This window comes from Neolamprologus multifasciatus, chromosome 8 (genome assembly GCF_963576455.1).
Source record: "Neolamprologus multifasciatus chromosome 8, fNeoMul1.2, whole genome shotgun sequence".
Lineage (NCBI taxonomy): Eukaryota > Metazoa > Chordata > Actinopteri > Cichliformes > Cichlidae > Neolamprologus > Neolamprologus multifasciatus.
The window spans coordinates 1,358,224-1,377,290 of NC_140446.1; the positions used below are offsets into that span (position 1 = coordinate 1,358,224).

At 44.0% G+C, this 19,067-nt stretch overlaps 1 protein-coding gene across 6 annotated transcripts in view; it reads left to right on the plus strand.

Moving 5' to 3' along the window:
• The first annotated feature begins 1,115 nt into the window (after window positions 1-1,115).
• LOC146512082 (serine-rich coiled-coil domain-containing protein 2-like) overlaps window positions 1,116-19,067 on the plus strand; it is a 48,336-nt gene continuing 30,384 nt past the window's right edge. For 4 of the 6 annotated variants that reach the window (XM_085169817.1, XM_085169819.1, XM_085169820.1 and 1 more), the window contains exon 1: window positions 1,116-1,886. The gene's annotated coding sequence lies outside the window, so the exon portion shown is untranslated. The remainder of the gene's footprint in view (window positions 1,887-19,067) is intronic. The other 2 variants (XM_085169822.1, XM_085169821.1) reach the window with 1 other exon arrangement.

Consider the following 19,067-nt stretch of genomic DNA (forward strand, 5'->3'; position numbering starts at 1 on the left):
CTTTTCCAAATTGTTCCTAAAATAGTTATGGAAAGTCTAACTGTTGTATGTCTGTGTTCTACATGTTTATCTGATGGAAAATAAAGTTTCTATTGTTTTATTGCAGTTTCTTGACAGTTCTGAGTGGATTTACACAGTACGGGTCAAAATGACCGCAACAAAATCAATGTCATTTTCTTGTTTGTCAACATAATACAAGGGTTAATTTCCAAAACTTGCATATGATCTTCAATTTGTAGCAGATCCACTATCACACAGCAGCTGGAGCAGTTTCAAGTGGAGGTCAGTCCACTGCTGCCACCTGTGGCCAAATACCACAGCCTACTACTAGATTAACATGTGACACATCTGCACCTGCTGCTATGATCTGAGTGGCTGCACTTACCCCTGGTACATCCACATCTACCCACCAACATGTTGAAAGATGCAATGTCAGCAATGTGGATTGTCAACACTAAAAACAATCAGTAAGCAAAGACAACACGGATCAATGTTTTCTGTTTATTTAACAACCACAACATTGGTAGTCGCCTTCTGCACAGGGGAAGTCCACACACACTGTGTGGTACCACTTTCCACAGAAGGTGCATTCAATCTGCAAGACTGAATGAGATTGTCAGAGTCATTGTCTGACTGTTTATTACTGATCACTGTGTACCTGCTGTACATTCACAGTAACTGCATCTCCTTACAAATGTTTATTGGATTAACCACACATACAGACTGTATAGAGATATAGAGATATATAAAAGACACAGACAGACTACGCTAACAACATGTGATGTGACAACACTAATGAAATATGGTTGTGTCATATTTGTCCAAGGTGTATTTCATTGTTATGGAAAAAGAGAATATTAGAATCATGATGAACAGGGGTGGTGATTCCTATGACTTTGTGTATATAATTTGGAATTTTGTACAAATGTAGGCCAATAAAAAAAATACATGATATCATTTCATTCATTTTAAAGGTTTATTTGCATGACGCACAAACAGACACAAAGGTACAAATGTGCATGAAACCAATTGAAACGTGGTGCAGATGTGTGTCACAGGCTGATCTGGCTGCAGGCTGTGGCACTTGGCCAGAGGTGGCGCTGGTTGACTCGAGTCCATGTTAGTGCACAAAGTAAACTGCTCGCTTTACTCTTGCTGTCCCGTGAACAACATCGGCGTGGTGTTAAGTGTTTGCTGTTTTCGCGAGCCAGCCAGCAGGTAAACTCGCGACATTTTTAAACATTTTGTTGTTCAGCAGCATCACGACTGACGGAGTGTGTTTGAGATAACCTCACAAGCGTCACAGATTGGCGTGTTTTTGCTGGTTTGTCGGTAGCAGCTCCTGAAACGCAAGACTGCCACACATCTGTTCGACCAACGCCAGTTGATCTAAGCGCCAGTAGATCTGGAACACCGGTTGATCTGGAACACCGGTCACGAAAGGGTTTTGTTTACAGCGTCCGCGTGACGTCAGAGTCAGCTGTGCCTCGCGCAAGCGCTGTCCGCGTGCACGCGCGCGTGTGGATGATTCAGCAGCAGCGGCTCGAGCTCTGAGCATGTGCGGCACAAACAGACTGCACGCGGACAAAAGGCGTTCACGTTAGCGTCTCCTCTCCGTCAGGGCGCGCGGAGGTGATCGTCGGCAGCGCGAGATCCGCCGAGCCCGGGAGGAGCATCTACAGGCCCCACAGCTCAGCGCCGTTTACTGGGACTCTTACCGCCGCCCGGCCTCCAGCACAGCGCCAGCGGTCGGATATTACCTCGGCACAGCCCGGCTCATAGCCCGGTTCATCCCGGCTCACAGCCCCATTACAGCTCGGCTGTCTTCATCCAGCCGAGCAGCATATTTCCGCATTTCGGCGTCAGATGCTCCGAGTGGTTCGCAGGTGAGTGTGAGGAAACATCTGCTGAGAGGACGCACACACCCCACGTCCAGGCTCTGTGTGTACGTGTGCGTGTGTGTGAGAGACCTGAGGGTCAGACAGAAGATCTGTTTCACAATCGATTAATTACTTAGATTTTCTGTCAGCTGATCAGGTGTGTAACTTATCTGACGTCAGAAAAGCTTACGGGTTGTTTTTGACCATTTTGTCCTAAAGATAACGAGACTCGAGACAGTTTATTATTTTAATGAACTGATCGAACAATTAATCTCTTTCCGATGAAGCAATCACTCACACAGCTCAGAACATCTCACAGGACGGTGAAACTTTAGTTTGGTGTTGTTTCTACGAGCCTGACGTCACACAGCAGTTATTACCGGTTAAACTAACCTGGTTAAACTAACCTGGTAATAACAATCAGATCAGCTGATTGATTAATGTGCTGTTTATAAAACAGATGTTTTTACTGCAGCAAACCGTCTCTGTGAATCATCACTGACTACTTTATTGAACTAATTGATTATTCAGTTAATCAGTGCTCAGCTGATTTCTTTTATTGATCAGTTGGGTTAGTTAACGTAAAGCTTGCCTACAAAGAGCCAATCAGCAGCTGATGTGTCATAACAGCCAATCAGATTCAGGCTGAGGTGAAGTCACCAAACTTGGGCTCGATTCCAGTTTATAGTAGGAATGAAATGTCGTTGAATTCATTTATAAATGAGCTTTGATCATCACACACATTTGTTTATTTACTTTAAGCTCGAGTTCTGCCTCCTAACGAGCTGGAAGCACTAAGTTAATGACATGGACGGGTTCAGCTTCACCTTTCTGAGCAAGTTTCCTTCAGTGGATCCTGAGTGTGTGATGGTGATGATTTATTGACTGCTCGGTGTTAAAGCACATGAGAGGAAACGTGGAGTTTGATTTTCCCCGTCAGCATGAAGAGAAAGTACAGCCGGCCTCAGCAGTGAGTCGAATGCATCATCCGGGCTTTTAACCTGAGTCTTAAACTGGAGCACGAGCCCGGAGTCTGCAGCCATGGAGGAAAGGCAGCGGTGGATGATGAAATTAACCGTGTACTGTGAAGTGAGCTGATGTGGGTTGGTCGGCAGAATCAGGTGTGAAAGCAGCTGCAGAGACGAGTCCCCTGCTGCTCTGTGGCGCTCTCGCTGCCAGCTTCAGCGGCTCTCTGAGGGAACCTGCTGACACCGAGACCGATGGCAGGAGTCCAGCCTGTCCGCCCATCTGTCTCTCTGTGTGGCGTTTCCACCCGGCTGGCCTTTCTCCTCCTCGCCCTCTCCCTCTGAGACGAAGAGCCCGACAGATAACGGAGAGGGGATGAGTCACAGCACAGAAAACAGAAGCCCTGCTGGTGCTTTCATTAGTTTTCTGCCTCCTGTTCAGGTTTTTGTTCACCTACCAATGAAACAGAAGCTAGTTTCATAGACGGGTCGGCCTTTTGTGTCTGTAGCCCGCTCTCACCCCCGAGGAAGACAAAGGAGCTGCAGAGGGAGGAGTTTGGATCCAGCTGATCAAACATTAATTGTTTCCAGACTGTTGGATGAATAATTGAAGTGGAAGGTGTAGTCCTGCCTGCAGCCTGAGCAGGTTTAACTTCGCTGTTTCAAAGTCGTTTCCTCAGGCTAATGTTTTCCATCAGGCCTTCAGCACAGATGGCACAGTTGGTGTCCTCTGTGGGCTGGCAAATCAAGATAGTGGAGTCCCCGTGTTAGAGGAAAACAAGTTTGTGTGTGCGTGTTGGAGGCCGAGCCGCTCTGCTGGGGTTTGGATGGAGGTCACCTTGGTGTCGACCCAAAGATTAAAATCGTGCTTGCTGAGGCAGCATTTTGTAACGTGATATGTGTCAATGAAAGAAAATGAGCATTTAACTCCAATTTTTAGTTTTTAAAAGTAATCCCCCCAAAGGTCAGCGTTACATCTGATTTTATCTCAGTCCTCATCATCCTGTGTCATCTTTGTGAATTCAATCTGAGCTTTTTGTTTCACTGGTCGAAACTTTCTTCTGCAAATCGCAGCTCTGGTCGTGCGTTGGTGCCAAGCTAATGCTAACAGCGATGGCGGTGGCTCTCTGTGGAGCGATATCTGATGCCCTCTCCGTCTGTGCTGATGGAGGTCAGCGGCAGGAAATGTTTGGTGAATCTGTGGATCTCTAGCTGGGTGGTGTCTGCCCGCTGCTTCCTCACTGATCAGATCATGTGAGCCGAGCTCGGCGAGGACGAGCGTGCAGGAAAGGGAACATGTAAACAAAGGCTGATGTAGTGATGTAAGTGTAGTTATTCATGCAGAAACAAATTACATCAGGACACGAGAAGGTTCATGTGGAAACTTCATTCCATTTAAAGTTTAAAGAAAATCAGTGAGACTGACTCCAAGAAGCCAGAAATCTTTATTTATTGAATTCATTTTTATTAACTGCTGAGAAGAAATGAACCCAAAAACAGAAGAAAATACAATCTCTGCACAACGAGCAATAAAAAGAATATATGTCTGGAAATAAAGTGGAAATTGACTTAAAAATATTATTAAAAAGCATGAAAAACTAATCTAAAATTAAATTAATGGGAAATAAAAATTACTTTTTAAATCAAACGTGGCAGAAAAATATGAAGTAAATATTTCCTAATAAATACTGAAACATTCTCAAATAAATAAAAAAACAAAAATAAACGATATAATAAGTAGAAGGCAAGGCAAGTTTATTTGTATAGCACAATTCAACAACAAGGTGATTCAAAGTGCTTTACAGAGACATTAGAAACAAAAACAAATAAAAAGCATGATTTAAAATTGATTAAAATAAGCAAACAAACAAACAAAACAGTATATAAAATCAAAACAGATAAAATCAGTAGTTAAAATGTAAGTTTTGAAATTTAAGCTTAAGTGCGGATTTGGTGTTTTATTTAAATGCAGCTGAGAACAGGTGAGTCTTCAACCTGGATTTAAATAAAAGAAGAGGAAAGAAAACAGAGTCCAGTCTTAGAATATGATAAACATGGAATATTTTTAACTAATATATTGTTAGTTTGTTTATATTGTACAATAATAAAAATATTTTGTAACATTATAGAGTAATATGTAACAAATCTAATATACACATTATGATACAAACATGATAAAAGTATTCTTTATGTTTTTTAAAAATTCTATCAGGATTCATGTTTTTCACATATTTAATTCTAAAGAATCAAACATTCAAAATGTGAAAAATCTAGTTTAAAAATATGTTTAAACTATTAAAACTTCATGTTTGTGAAAGCTGCGTCTGAGCTGCTGATCTGCAGAAGTGGTTTCCTGTTGCTGTGACGTGGTCTGGATTGGGGAGCGGGGGGCTGCAGACAGATTTGGGGAGGGTGGAGGCGAGCGACCTCCAGGCAGCACGAGCAGCGTTCAGCTCCTGACAGGAAATCCAGCACCGGCTGCTGACGGACGGCTAACGAACAGCCCGCGCTGCTAAACGCTGATCAAACTTTATTGACACAGAGGCGATAAACACAGATCGAGTCAGAGAACAGCAGAAACCAATCAAAACATAAATATTTATTTATTTTTAATACGACTAAAAATATAACAAAACATAATAAAAAACAAAAAAATTCAAAGATTAAAAAATAAAGTTTTAAAAGAAATGACAAAATCAGATGATCACATGCTAAACAAATGAAAACAGAATAAATGATAAAGTCCAATAAAATATTATTCATTATATAACATGAATGTAATAATAAGTAAAATAGCATCAGTTTCCATGTCAGGCTCACAGAGGACCTGTTGAATTAGTAACGACTTTCTTCAGGTAAATGAAACGTGTTGTTTCTCAGACGCAGACTCTGACGGCTCTTCCTGTTTGGGGGAGAAAATCCTGAAATATTAACATTAGATTTTAGATCTCTTTCAGTCTTTTGAAAGAGCCGAAGAGCCGAGCACAGAAAGCTGTCGGATGCTTTAAACAACGACCAGCACAAACACATTTGTTTATGAAAATGACGAGAATCTCCTCGTGGATCCTCGCTGCCGTCCCCGCCCGCTGGAGACCAGTCAGACCAGTTCCTGCATGAGACTGAAATCCCACATGTCACCACCATCAGACTGAAAACTGTCTGTGGGAAATGTTTACACATCCTCTGTGTGTGTCTGTGTTGGACGAGGGTGTGTTTGTTGGTCTAATAGCCACCCGGGCGGGGCTCTCCTGCTGTGTGTTTGCCTGCGTGGAGGTGTTACAACCTCAGGCAGTTAATAACTGACACAAGGCAGGATGATCCAGGAACTCACGTTCACGCCACGTTCTGATCCTACCATATGATGTGCCCATGTTTCCACGTCTGGTGTTAAATTTGCTGAGTAGGGCTGGGCGATATGGCCTGAAATTCATATCGCGATATAATTTGAAGCATGTGCGGTAACGATATATATCACGATATATTCTTTTCTTCTGTATAACGTATTTTCCACACTATAAGGACTTAAAATCCTTTAATTTTCTCAAAAATCGAGAGTGTGCCTTATGTATGAATTCTGGTTGTGCTTACTGACCTCGAACCGATTTTGGCTGCAGAAATCTGTTAAAAAATGTTTTAGTACAACTTTGGTAAGCTCCACTGCTTGATGGATCGTCAGAGCATTACGGCTGCCGTAGTGAGGAGCTTCACGGAGTAATCTGGGTCCAAAACTCCGTCTGCTTCAGGTCCCAAAGTCAAACGAATACTGAGAGTTAAAAACGGTCTAAATTCTTTCATCTTTAATTAAATCATCAGCGTTGCTGCTTTACCAGGTGTAACAATTAAGTTTAACATCCATGGAAACAGAATTTATTAAATTTAACGGAGTTAGAAGTTAACAGGAAGTTAGCTCGCTAGCTTCCACCTAAACATGTTGTGCTACGTGATTGCTAGCAACACAGCTATGTTAGCATAACATTAGCACAGTGAAGCTGGAGGATGAACGCCAACTTTTTTTCCACTCGATAAAAGTTAACGTGACGGATTCTGGTGGTCAGGGACAAATGCAATCGCATAGCAGGATGCTATACACGGACCAAACTTCAGTCAGGAGAGCAACTGAGATCATTCATCCACAATACGAGGTTAGTTATTAATATACTGCAACAACATGGGAACAGAACAGCTGCGAGAGAATTCAACATTAATGAATCAATGTTACGGAAGTGGAGGAAGCGCAGTTTTTGGCTTTCCCCATATTTCAAAAGTGCTTCATCTCTTTGCTATGACTGTCGCCCGCCATAATTTGCAGATGATAATGGTTTTAGCTGCTGTGATGCTTTCGATCAAAACAGGCGCAGCTTCATGACATCATCAACATGCGCTATTGCGATAGAGTGATATAGTCAAAATCTCTATCGTTGGCCAAATTTATATCGTTTCTATTGTATATCGTTTCTATCGCCCACCCCTAGTGCTGAGCCTGTGAACCGCAGCCTCAGCTTCCTGTTCTCAGCTGAGTGGGTCCCACCCGGTGGGGTCTGCAGCTGCTGCAGCTCTGCTTCAAGGTTTCATTCGCTGTGTGTTCAGAGAAGCTCTTCTGCCTCCATGTGCATATTTAAAATGCTAATTATTTAAAATAGTTTTCGCTGTTTTGATCAGTTTTTCGTATTTTTGAATAAATGTAAATTTTGTGCATAATGTTAATTTGTTGTTAAACTGGTTTAGGTGAATGTAGGAAAATAAATACACAATAAATGACTAAACTCCTCATATAACTGCAAAATATTTTCCAACAGCTGCATAGTTGGTAGCAGCATATAAATAGAAACAAAGCAATAAGCTGTCATCAAAAATGAGCTAAATATAATAATAATAATAATTCACAAAACAACAACAACAGCCAGCAAAGCTGCAGCTGTCAGGCTTTTTGTCCATCACACAGATTTGAATGTTACAGCCTTTAAAATAATAAAGTAAATGAGGTCAGAGTTTTATTAAATTTGTATCTTTCCTGCGTGGAGCGCAGTAATGCGTGTGAGCCCGCCACTTTCTTTACTGTCTGAGTATCTGGGCTAACAGCGTGGACGTCAGGCCTGCAAGAAACCTGCTGCTGAGTGTGCGGATCGAATGATGACTCTCACGGCCTGCATCCAAGCGGCAGCCATGAATAATAAAACAGCTCGGCTAAATGTGGCTCTGTTGTTTTGATAGGGAGCCATCCTGACTGAGGAGGAGTCGGAAACCACACCGTGACCTGGACTGACGGAGAAACGATGACTCACTCTGACTTCAGGCTTCATTAGAGAGCCGCTTTCTTACGACAAATTGACAGTCTGGCTCATGTTTAAATGTCACGTCTGTTTAATTCACATGAGCTTGAGATGTGTAGGTCACTTAAACAGGGTTTTATATGTCTGGAAGATTAGTGCAGCTTTTTTGTGCTCAGTGATGGAGGCGAGGAGGAGGAGGAGGTAATGTTAGTCTGCCCTGAGCCAATAACATCTGTCCTCGGGTGATCTGCACGCACGGACGTGGAAATAAAGAGTCGGTGAGCTACAGCTCAGGAGCATTGTTATTGTTCTAACCGTGCAGACGTGATGATCAGGCTGCCATGTTTATCTGCGCTGCCTGCTTCTCAACAGTCCTGTCCTCGTTACCCATAAGGCTTTGCTGTTTGGGGTCAGTTTCATTTGGCACAGTTGGTAAATTTACAGCTGTCCACTGTAAATAAAGGATGGATGTTTTCTCTTGTTGTTCTTTTGGAGCCAGAAGTGACCATATTTGGACAAGAGGGCGGAGTCCCTGTTTTCTTGCTAATGCTAGTTAGCTTGGTTAGCAAGCTGCGTCTACAGACTGTGCAAGCGTGACGCAGACACAGTTACCTGCTAATTAGTGCTCAGCAACATCCAAATAATAAAACACTGGAGCTCGGACTTCTTGGACGCTCTGAGTTCACAGCAGCCGTATTATTAATCAGCTAATTGCATTAAAGGAAAGGCTAGCAGACCGCTAGCAGCTAAAGTCACCTGTGCTACCATCTACCTGCATAATAAGTGAGATTTATTAATGAACTAGCTTTAGAGCTAGCTACATTCATATCAGGCTGTAAATGTGTTTATTAGCTTATTATGTTTATTATAAATGTGTTTATTAGCGAGCCACGAGTGGACATTAGGAGAACTACAGTTTTTGTTGATGCACATGAAGTAGTTCATCACCAGCTGGTGCGACTCCTGAAAGCTCAAGGAGCTCAGGTATGTCCTGCTGTTTTTTCCTCACCTGGACAGACGAAGACCAGCAGCAGAGTTCAGATAAACCTGTGAGTGTTTCTGGTGTAACAACAGCAGCAAGCGTGTCCTCGTGAGTGCAGTTACGTCACATCTGGCCTTTAAACCCTCCACAGCAGCACAGAGTTCTCTTTATCTTTAAGAAGGCTCAGAGGTAGAGCGTTCACATGTAGTCTCTCCTGTTGTTATTTGGAGCAATTTAATAGATCAAATATTACATAACAGACTCAGGCAATGAACGTAACGTGTGAATGAGGTGTTGTTTGTTAGCATCTTACAGAGAAGGAGGTTTTATTGACACCTTCGTTTATGCAGGCAGGCCAGTGAAGTGAAGCTTTGTTTCCCGTGTCATAAGTGGTATAACAAGATGTAGCAGCAAAACATACCTGTAACTAACAGTTTTCATTTTATTGCAAAATAAAATGAAAATTCAAATGTAAACCTTACTTTTTGTTTTTTGAAACTCAAGTTATGTGTAGTAAAAGTAGCATTTCTCTAATTATAGTCTTTAGATTCCATATGATGTGAAAAATAAGAGGACCTAAACTCGAACCCTGAGGAACTCCGCTGTTTTATATTTTGTCCACCAGCTGCTGGTGGTGATGTGTTCAGTTTAGCCTTGTAATCAATGTAAAATAGAAAAATACCCTGCGATACTTTCTTTTGTTGTGCTTGTTGGTCAGGCTGAGAGTAACAATTGACTGATTATGGAAGATGATCCTGCTGCAGATTCATTAAAATTCTCTCCTTTTAATGGATCGTCTTACTTTTTGTGACTTTTTGTACTTGCTGTCCAAGATTTGTGGTGTCACGTTTCGTGCACGCAGCGAGCTCCATCCACGCCATCTGTTGTGTCGCGGGTCCATCTGTGAGCTCTGCTCCAGCAGCTTTTGGCCTTTCTCACTCCGAGTGTGAATGAAATCTGAGCCCGTGGAGCGGAAACGTTCACCTGAGAATCTGAGAGAGAGCGCCGTCTGTCAGGAGACGACGAGGTCGTCATTCCTGTGAAATTAACCCAGACGGGCAGAGTCTGGACTCTCAGACGTCTGACTCAGAACTCATCTGTGGAAATTAAACTTTAAGAAGTTATTGGCCATTTTCAATCAATCAATCAATTTGAAGCTGGAATGATTAGTTGATCAATAATTTGATAAATGACAATGTTTTAGTGAATCATTGTCATTTCTGTCCAGGAAAGCCACATATTTGCATAGTTTCGCACCTCATTTAGATGATTTACAAACTGTGCAGTCAAAATTTAACGTCAGTGCACTAAATGTCTGAATTTGTATAAAACAGTGAGTTTTGACCCTGCTTCATTATACATGAAGTATTCTTTGGTTTGAGGCATGCATGGGGCGATCGTGGCTCAAGAGTTGGGAGTTCGCCTTGTAATCGGAAGGTTGCCGGTTCGAGGACAGTCTCGGACAGTCTCGGTCGTTGTGTCCTTGGGCAAGACACTTCACCCGTTGCCCGGCTGCCGGACCAGGACTCACCAGTGTGTGAATGGTTGAATGACTGGATATGTGAAGTGCTTTGTGGTCCTTAGGGACTAGTAAGGCGCTATATAAATACAGGCCATTTACCATGGGAGCTTTTTGGTGGGTTTGGGGATTTCGATCAACCATAAATGAATATATTCCTTTATAATCTCCAGATTATTTGATGATGCCAATACTGACTGTTTGCAGCGGACCCCCTGCTCAGGACGGCGGTCCACAGTGATAAGTGAAGCAGCTGTGTGCGTCCTGGCTGAACTGATTTCAGATTAATCGTTCTAGGACCTGCGTCCACATACAGTATGTGGACATCACATTTTGGGTTATTTAGACCAAAATGCTTAATTTTGCTCTACAAGGGCCTGATGTCCACTCACGAGGACATTATGCTGCTACTGTTCTATCAAAATTTTAAACGCATATCCTCGTATGTGGCTCTCATTTCTTCTTAGAAACAAAAATCAGGTGAAAAAAATAATCTGGTAATTCTTTGTTTTTATATTCATCAATCAGCCTAAATTTCAAAGAGAAATTAAAAATGCTGCTGTGGAAGAGTTCGGGTCTCAGGAGGTTAAAGATGGACGTGTTTGACCTTTCCTGGCCGTCTCGCTGCCAGCCCTCGATTCCTCTCAGCTGAGTGAGCGGAGAACTGGAGCATGAAGACATCGATAGCTCAGAGCGTGGCTGCATGGACGTACAGTAGAGGAAGAGGAGGGGGAGTAAGTGCAGGATAATGCATAAACGAGGGGGGAGTCAAAGGAGGAGGAGGGAAACAAAAGATGCTGTTTCATCTGGATTTTCACTTCAGTTATAATTTTTCTGTAACATCCAAAGTTTGTGCAGATACGGAATTAAAACCATCTCAGACACGAGACCTCGCAGCGTCACGCAGCGACGCCCTCAGCGACGCCCTCAGCGTTTGTGCTTTCGTTCTCTGACAAAGTTACAGAGCTGAGTATGTTCTAGTATGTTTCTCTCTGCTGTCCATTAATCACAGAGGCGCTCATCACCTGTTTGTAGCTGCAGACGTCTTTTCTGATAGTTTCACTGATTGTTGGAGCAGAAGATAAACGCTGGATGCTGATTCCCAGCAGCTCTGTTTTCTGACTCATCTTCTGCATTAGAGAAAGTGACTCATAAGCACAGTACAGTGAGTCTCGGGCTCAGATCACCCCGGTATCCTTCATGGATACGCTCTGTCGATAACAAAGCCGTCAAGGTCAGGACACGTAAGCAGCACTCGGGCTTCTCTGCAGACTCGGAGTTTAATGGAGAGCTGCTCAGATCATTTCCAGCTCTGCGTTCGTATCCTGGGCCTCCAGGAACAGCTTTGCATCACTGACACTTTTAAAACTTCTCTGTTTTCTATATAAATGAATGAAGGTAACTGCCGGTCCATGATTCACTGGCTTCAGCTCCAACGCGAGCAGCTCAGATGCACCGATGATGGCAGACACCTCAGCACTCAAACATCGTCTTTGGGGGGAAGAGCTGCACGTTTGGTACGGAGCCCACAGGAAGCTGCACAAATGGTGCAAAGTTCTGACTGGTTTGCAGTGAATTACGTTACATAAACTGGAACAATGGAGCAAACGTGGAGCTGCCTGTAATCCAGCCTCAGAGGGAGCGCTGTAGTGGTGCTCTGCTAACACTCGGCGTGGGGGGATTGGAAGGATAACACGGGCGTCTGTAGTTTTTGGTGCTGAGAATGGTTTTTATCTTTGCTCTTGTGAGGTTTGCTGCTGTAATCAGAGTTCACTCGTTTCTTATCCATTAAACAAACGAACAAACAGCGAGTTGACTTTACTCCTGGATTTTCATTCATTAATTCAAATGGACTCTGTGGCTCACAGCCAAACAGCCGAGGCCTCATCCACGCCGCTCACACTCTGAGCCGACTTATCCTCCGTGTGTTTGCTTCTCTTATCTTAAACACACTTGTTCATCCGGCTTAAGTAAGTCATCCAGCAGCCGTGACACCAAACTGGATTATGTGTGAGGCTTTAAAGGCCCACGCAGAGAGGTCGGGGAACACCAGCGAGCGCTGACGCGGCAGGTCGTTGGTGCAGTGCACGAGAGGAGGTGAGGGAACCGACTGGACTTTCCTCGTCGCGGCTCACATGCAGACACTTTGAACTTTGGCACCGTGTTTGTTCAGCACGTACCACTTCAGATAGGCTGCACGGTGTCTTTATCTTGTGTGTTCAGTTATCTAACACGTGTCCTGGACTGTGGACGGTGACCACGATGTAAAACTGCTACAGCTGTGTTTTTGATTGATAAGCACTCGTTTTGATCCGTTCGGACACAAAAGTTATTGCTGAATGGGAACTAATGGTTGAGAGAATCATCAGTCATAAATCAGAGTTCAGGAACTGTCACCACTGTGATAAAGGGCCGTGTTTTATTTCCAGCCCCACGTTTTTGTTCCTGAACCCTATGAAGGTAGCTTTGCATGATTCACAGTTGGAAATAAGCCTTTTTCCTCTCATGCTGGGCCTTGTTGCAGTCAGTTGTGTCTGAAAACCGCACTTCCCTGTTATCCAACTTTCTTCTGACAGACTTTTCTTTGTAAACTTGAGATATGAACATCAGGTGGGCGGAGCTTGTGAGCGATCTCCTCTCTGAGGTCACACGGAGTCAACAGTAGAACAAGCAGTGCACAGTTGTGTGTTTTGAGTAGCGTGCAGTCTGAGCATGAACAGCTCACTGTTTGAAACTCTGGCATGTTTAATATGAATGTTTGCACAGGAAGCATGAAGTGTTCGCAGCATCAGTGCCAGCACAACACTGTCAGCACAACACTGTCAAATATTCTGTGTCGGGATTGTTGCTCAGCTCAGTTTCAACTTGAAGAGAATCCAAATGAACAAGAGGCGAGTGATGGAGAGATGCTGATAAATAACACAGGATGAAGAGAGAGAGACAGTGTGCAGACACAGACGAGAGCGAGGAGAGAGGATCTCATTATGATTCTGCCCTGACCTCCTTCATCAGTCTTCATTCCTCCTGTGTGTCCTTGGTATCGCAGCAGTGCTTCTGCTGCAGTACAGCTGCACTCCTGCTCGCAGCACTTCAGAGGACTTTACACCGGCTTACATTCAATGCTTCAAGTCGTGGATTTGTCCTTTGTCCACCAAAGAAGTCGAGTCCCCACAAAGTGACCGACAGTTTTATGTCCCCACAACATTGGTAATACAAACGCACACACACACACACACAGGAGGACAGTATTGCTGCAGGCTTTGTGACATCATCATGACTGGAGTTTTTTGAGGACGTGGCTACGTGTCAGTTAATGTGACACAAGTGTAGATAAACTCCCACCTGAACAGTTAATCTCACCAGCCTGCTGAAGCAGCACATGAATCATGTGACCTTAATCTGGACGTTAACCTTTTCACACTTATTTACCATCAGATGATGAAAACATGAGCGCTGCCCTGGTTACCTTTTTTAGCTCCACAGTAATAGTCCAAGCTTTGCCTTTGTGAGCACAACTCAACTACCTCGCAAGCTAACGGAAGCCATGGTTACCATTGTTTACACCCCGATGCTAACGTTAGCGCAGCACTCAAACAGCAGCGAGGGCACCCGGAGGGCGTCCACGTTGTTGTTGCATCTTTAATAAAGCATGTTTGAAATCTGGACTCCCCAAATCCACCAACATAACCAGCAGCTTCCCGGTCCACCATCGGGGTCTCCACTCTGCTCTTAGAGGAGCTCCTGGTGGGTGGACACCACACTGATCCACCGGGCGACCTCGTGTGTCACCTTTCCATCACTCGTGACCATGACACACTTAAACTTCCCCCACAGAAATTCATCCTCAAAGCAGAAGCAGTAACGTAAACCTGCTGCTGGAAAAAGTGGATTTAGTATTATATTTATATTGATGATGGTGATGTGTTGGATCTGATGAATCTGCCTCATAGCAGCGCTGTGCACAGAGTCTTTTACCTGAATTATTCATAAACCTTTATTCTGTAGTAGGGCTGCCACGATTAGTCGACTAGTCACGATTACGTCGACGACTGATTTAATAGTCGACGCGTCGTTTGAAGCTTTGTAAGATCCCAAAAGACACAGGAATAAGTAGTAGGATTTAAGAGTGTAATAACGGACTGGAACAGAAGATGGCAGCACTGCATATACAAGGATGCCAGCTGCCGTTAAACCCCGAAGAAGAAGAAATTCATAGCGCGGCCCAGCTCAGTTTCCAACAATGCTAGTAAGTTTTAATATTACTCTTATTATTCTTTCTGGGTCACAAAATAAACGTTTACCATATTTTCAGGCGAGAATGTAGCTGTGTAAACCTCAAATATCTGCTCAATTTATCAAGACACCACATATTTTCAAAAGCGCTCCGACATTTTCGGAGACGTCTGTTAGCCACTAGCTCGATAGCTAGCCGGGGGCTAGGCTAACTAGAGCCGTGAGAACACCGGACTCCCGGCTAATCGTTTTCAAACCCACCTCGTCTTTCGCTACTCAGGTTAAACATGATATATAAGTCACTTAGATAACTTAAAAATGTTATTGTTTGGCTTTTTTTTTAGTATTTTATTTGTTCCTGAGTAAATCGGTTTGGCTGAGATTAAAGTTATAGTTTTTACACAGCTGAATAAACGTCAAGCAGACAGCTGATTATCAGAAGTGTGAGATGCTCGAGAATTTACTCCGGTGTCCCGTTATATTTTAGATAACAAGGAGTTTATTAAACTTCACCAAAACAATCTGCAGATTTCATTAAAATTTAATAAACTATCATCTTGTCTTTATTTTTAGTTAGCACAGACCTTAAACACTTAAAGCTGTAAGCTAATGATAGTTATATAAGAGCAGATGCTGCTGGTGCAATAAGCTGTACGTTTTACGTCCAATGGATGATGATCTGATTAGTCGACTAATCGCAAAAATAATCGGTGACTAGTCGACTATCAAAATAATTGTTTGTGGCAGCCCTATTCTGTAGATAAAAATAAGAGTGTCTCATAAATGCAGTACTATACAGATGAAGTAAACGGATACACGATGGCGCCCCTCACTGTGAGCCTGAGGCGGTTTGCTCTCTGGCCACAGTGACGGTGACGTCCAGCTGTGAGTTTTTGATGGGAAGCTGTGAGTCAGCTTTCTGCAGCATCTCTTTATTCACATCAGTGATAGCAAACATGTTCTCAGTTTAGAGGTGAGACTTGATGCTGAATAATGTTGTTACTGTGAGTGAAGCACGTGGCGGCGAGGCCTAAAGCGCGGCGAGCCTTCGGGCCGTGCAGATGATCCAGCAGCTGGCCGCTCCGGCCTTTCTGTGGCTCTCAAGCTGAAGTCACAAGCTCCTCAGCGGTCTCGCCTTACCTACCTCGCTCCTCGATAAACACATCAGCTGTTTGATTTCAGGCCTCCAGAAAAGCTCGTGATGCTCAGTTGAGTCGAGCTCGGAGGGACGGTTCTGGTTTTAGCATCAGCACAACGTGAGAGGGAGGCTTCGCTCTGACGCCAGAGTAACTGGCTGTAAACGACTCGTCGGTCTGTGATCTGTCCAACGTGTCTCGCCAAGGAGATCGAGTCGTTTCCTTGTGACAGTGTGCAAAGTGACTTTGATGCGTCTTTATTTATCCCAGTAAAAAGTGTCGTTGAAGACCAAGAGGGCAAATCTAACAGCTCAGATCTATCAGGATATTTGAGTGATTATAATGCACACTAATGTAGAGTCAGTGATACTTATAAACTGATGGATCAGGAGTGTTTGGAGGTCACTCACAGTCCAACACCAGCATGTGATGGAGGCTCTGTGGGCTCAGGAACAGGTGTGTGGGTCCTGACGGTGTGATGTGAAGAGAATCGTCTCCTTCCAAAGTTTTCATCGATTTTAAAGAGTAATTTAGCTGCTGCTGCTTCTTTAATTTGATCAACACATTTGTGATGATGTTTTATTTACGTTTTATTTTCTTGTCTAGGAGTACACAGTCACTCTGACTTTTATTTTGAAAGTTCAGTCACTTGTAACCATGTGATCCACTGCCTCTCGTCCCACGCTCAGCTGATCCAGAGCCTGCAGCAGAGTTCAGCCACTTTTAAACTTTTTCATCTATATAAATAATTTGTTTGATTATTTGAGCTGCTGCCGTCTGTTTGCAGCATCTAAAACCGTGACGTTCCTGAGCTCCGAGTGCTGACTCGGTGTTTGCTCTGCATTCCTTTCCAGTTGAAACGAGAGTCTCCTAAACTTAATTAAGATGCAGGAATCAGTGAGGCTACACCCTGTGGTCACATGTCTGTGTGTGTGGGAATTACTCACATGCACTCGTGTGTGTGTGTGTGTGTGTGTGTGTGTGTGTGTGTGTGTGTGTGTGTTGACACATTTGAGTTATGTATACTGAACTCTTGTCGCTGTGGTTTTATGAACTTCTGCAACCAGAGACACACAAACCTGCGACCTGCTGCACGACTGCACGCTGCAGCAGGTCGCAGGTTTGTTTCCCTGCAGCTTCCCGGCCTCTGGATTTGCATGCAGTCTTACCTGTGTGTGTGTGTGTGTGTGTGTGTGAGATGGATGTGGCATACCATTAATGTGTGTCTGTGTGCAGGAACAGCAGGCTGTTTTTATTAGGGGCGGAGTGCATTTAAGCATTATCTCCACACCAGCCCAAACACACACACACACACACACACACGAGCCGGCGGCGCTGAAGCTGCAGAGCGATCAGCTGCCACATGTTTCAGCTGTTAATCTCTGGCAGGAGTCAAAGCTGCTCCTCTCTGGGTTTTTCCGCTCCCTCAGGGCTGTAATTTAGTTTTTGTGCAGACGCCGCAGCTCGGCTCTCTGCAGGAGGGCGGGGCCTATCGGCTTCACACCTTCATTATATTTCATCGGGGTACCTGACGTCATTGGTGCTGAGAAACTTCTGGATATTTGCAGCATGCATCATCACCAAAATGAATGAAACTTGTCTTTGTTCAGCAGGTTCAGTCTGGGCTCAGCTGTGGATGCAGCGACGCTGACTGTGATTTAAAACCTGCCAACATGTTTGTTAGCAAGCAAACTTCAGATTAATACTCTTAAACTTAGCTCGTGTATTGTTCTATCCACGTTTATTCAGAGAGTCGGAATCACATCAAGGACTAAACCTGGGATTCCCAAAGTGTAGGCCGGGGACCCCTGATGGACTGAGAAGGTACTGCAGGTGACTGACAGTAATAACAGTTTGTTATGGCCTCAAAACATGAATGAAAACACAACAAGGAGTTGTTCATTTAAGTCCTGCAGCACTAACATGTATCTACAGTTAAATCCATTTTTCACTTTGTTTGAAAAAAACAGCTTTTATTTCTAATACAGCGAGCTTTGCAGGTGGAAACATGTATTCAAAAATAAGGATCACAAACTGAGCTCTGCAGATTTCAGAAACTGAATTGTTTGCAAAAAAACAAGTTTTGGACGCTGGTTTATCTTCACGCTGTCAGTGCACGACACACGTGCAGCTCCATGTTTCTGCATGCGCGTCACAGAGGGTGTCATGTCAAGCTAACAATGCTAATGCTATAAAAGCAGCCTATCACGTAGCTGCTGTGGAGCAGAGCGACCAGCAGGAACTCAGACGACCGCTTTCAGCGACTGTTTCTGGAGAGTCAGAGGGAACGGTTGGTGTTATGAATACCAACATATCTGAGGGCTCAGCGGGGGCCAGGAGGGGGGGGGGAGGCTAAAAATACACGTTTGGAGTAAACATGCGTCCATCCATCTCACCTCCATCAGGACTGAACCCACAACGAGGCTCAGAGACGTTTTCCTGTAACGTCGCCGTTCAAACCTGCAGTCTGACAGCTCTGCTGTCCCACAGCACAGTCCCAGTATCTTAAAACATTTTTACTGATTGGCTTTCAACACCGCATGAGAGTAACCATCTATCCACCCAGTCATCTGTTTCCACGTATTTGTTATTGATCTTATTTCTTACTGTGTAATTTTTTACTTGTTTTAAATCTTTGTGCAGCACTTTGGCCAACATTTTGTTGTTATTAAATGTGCTTTATGAATAAAGTTCCACAGCACAGCTCCACAGTGTCACTCGAGCCTGTAAAGTTCAATCCCTGAACCTTCTGCAGTGATTCTTCCTCGGAAACTTTCTTTAAACCAGGAGAAAAGTTTTCTCTTTATGGTAAACTGAATATGGTGACCTCATGGAGGCGGGCTTTCCTTTACCATCGGCGTGATCATGTGATCACCCACTGTGGGCTACCAGCCTTTTTTTATACCAGTGAGCTCACCAAAGTCTCCCAGGCTGCTGCAGCTTTGTCCTCTTCTGATCCTGCAGCTCTGCTCAGTGAGGAGCGTCTGCAGACGCTGAGAGCTGGTTCGGCTGTTTGTTGTGGTTCAGAGAAACCGCAGCAAACGGGCGTTTGAAAGGTTTTCCAGTAAAGGTCCTTCGTAGC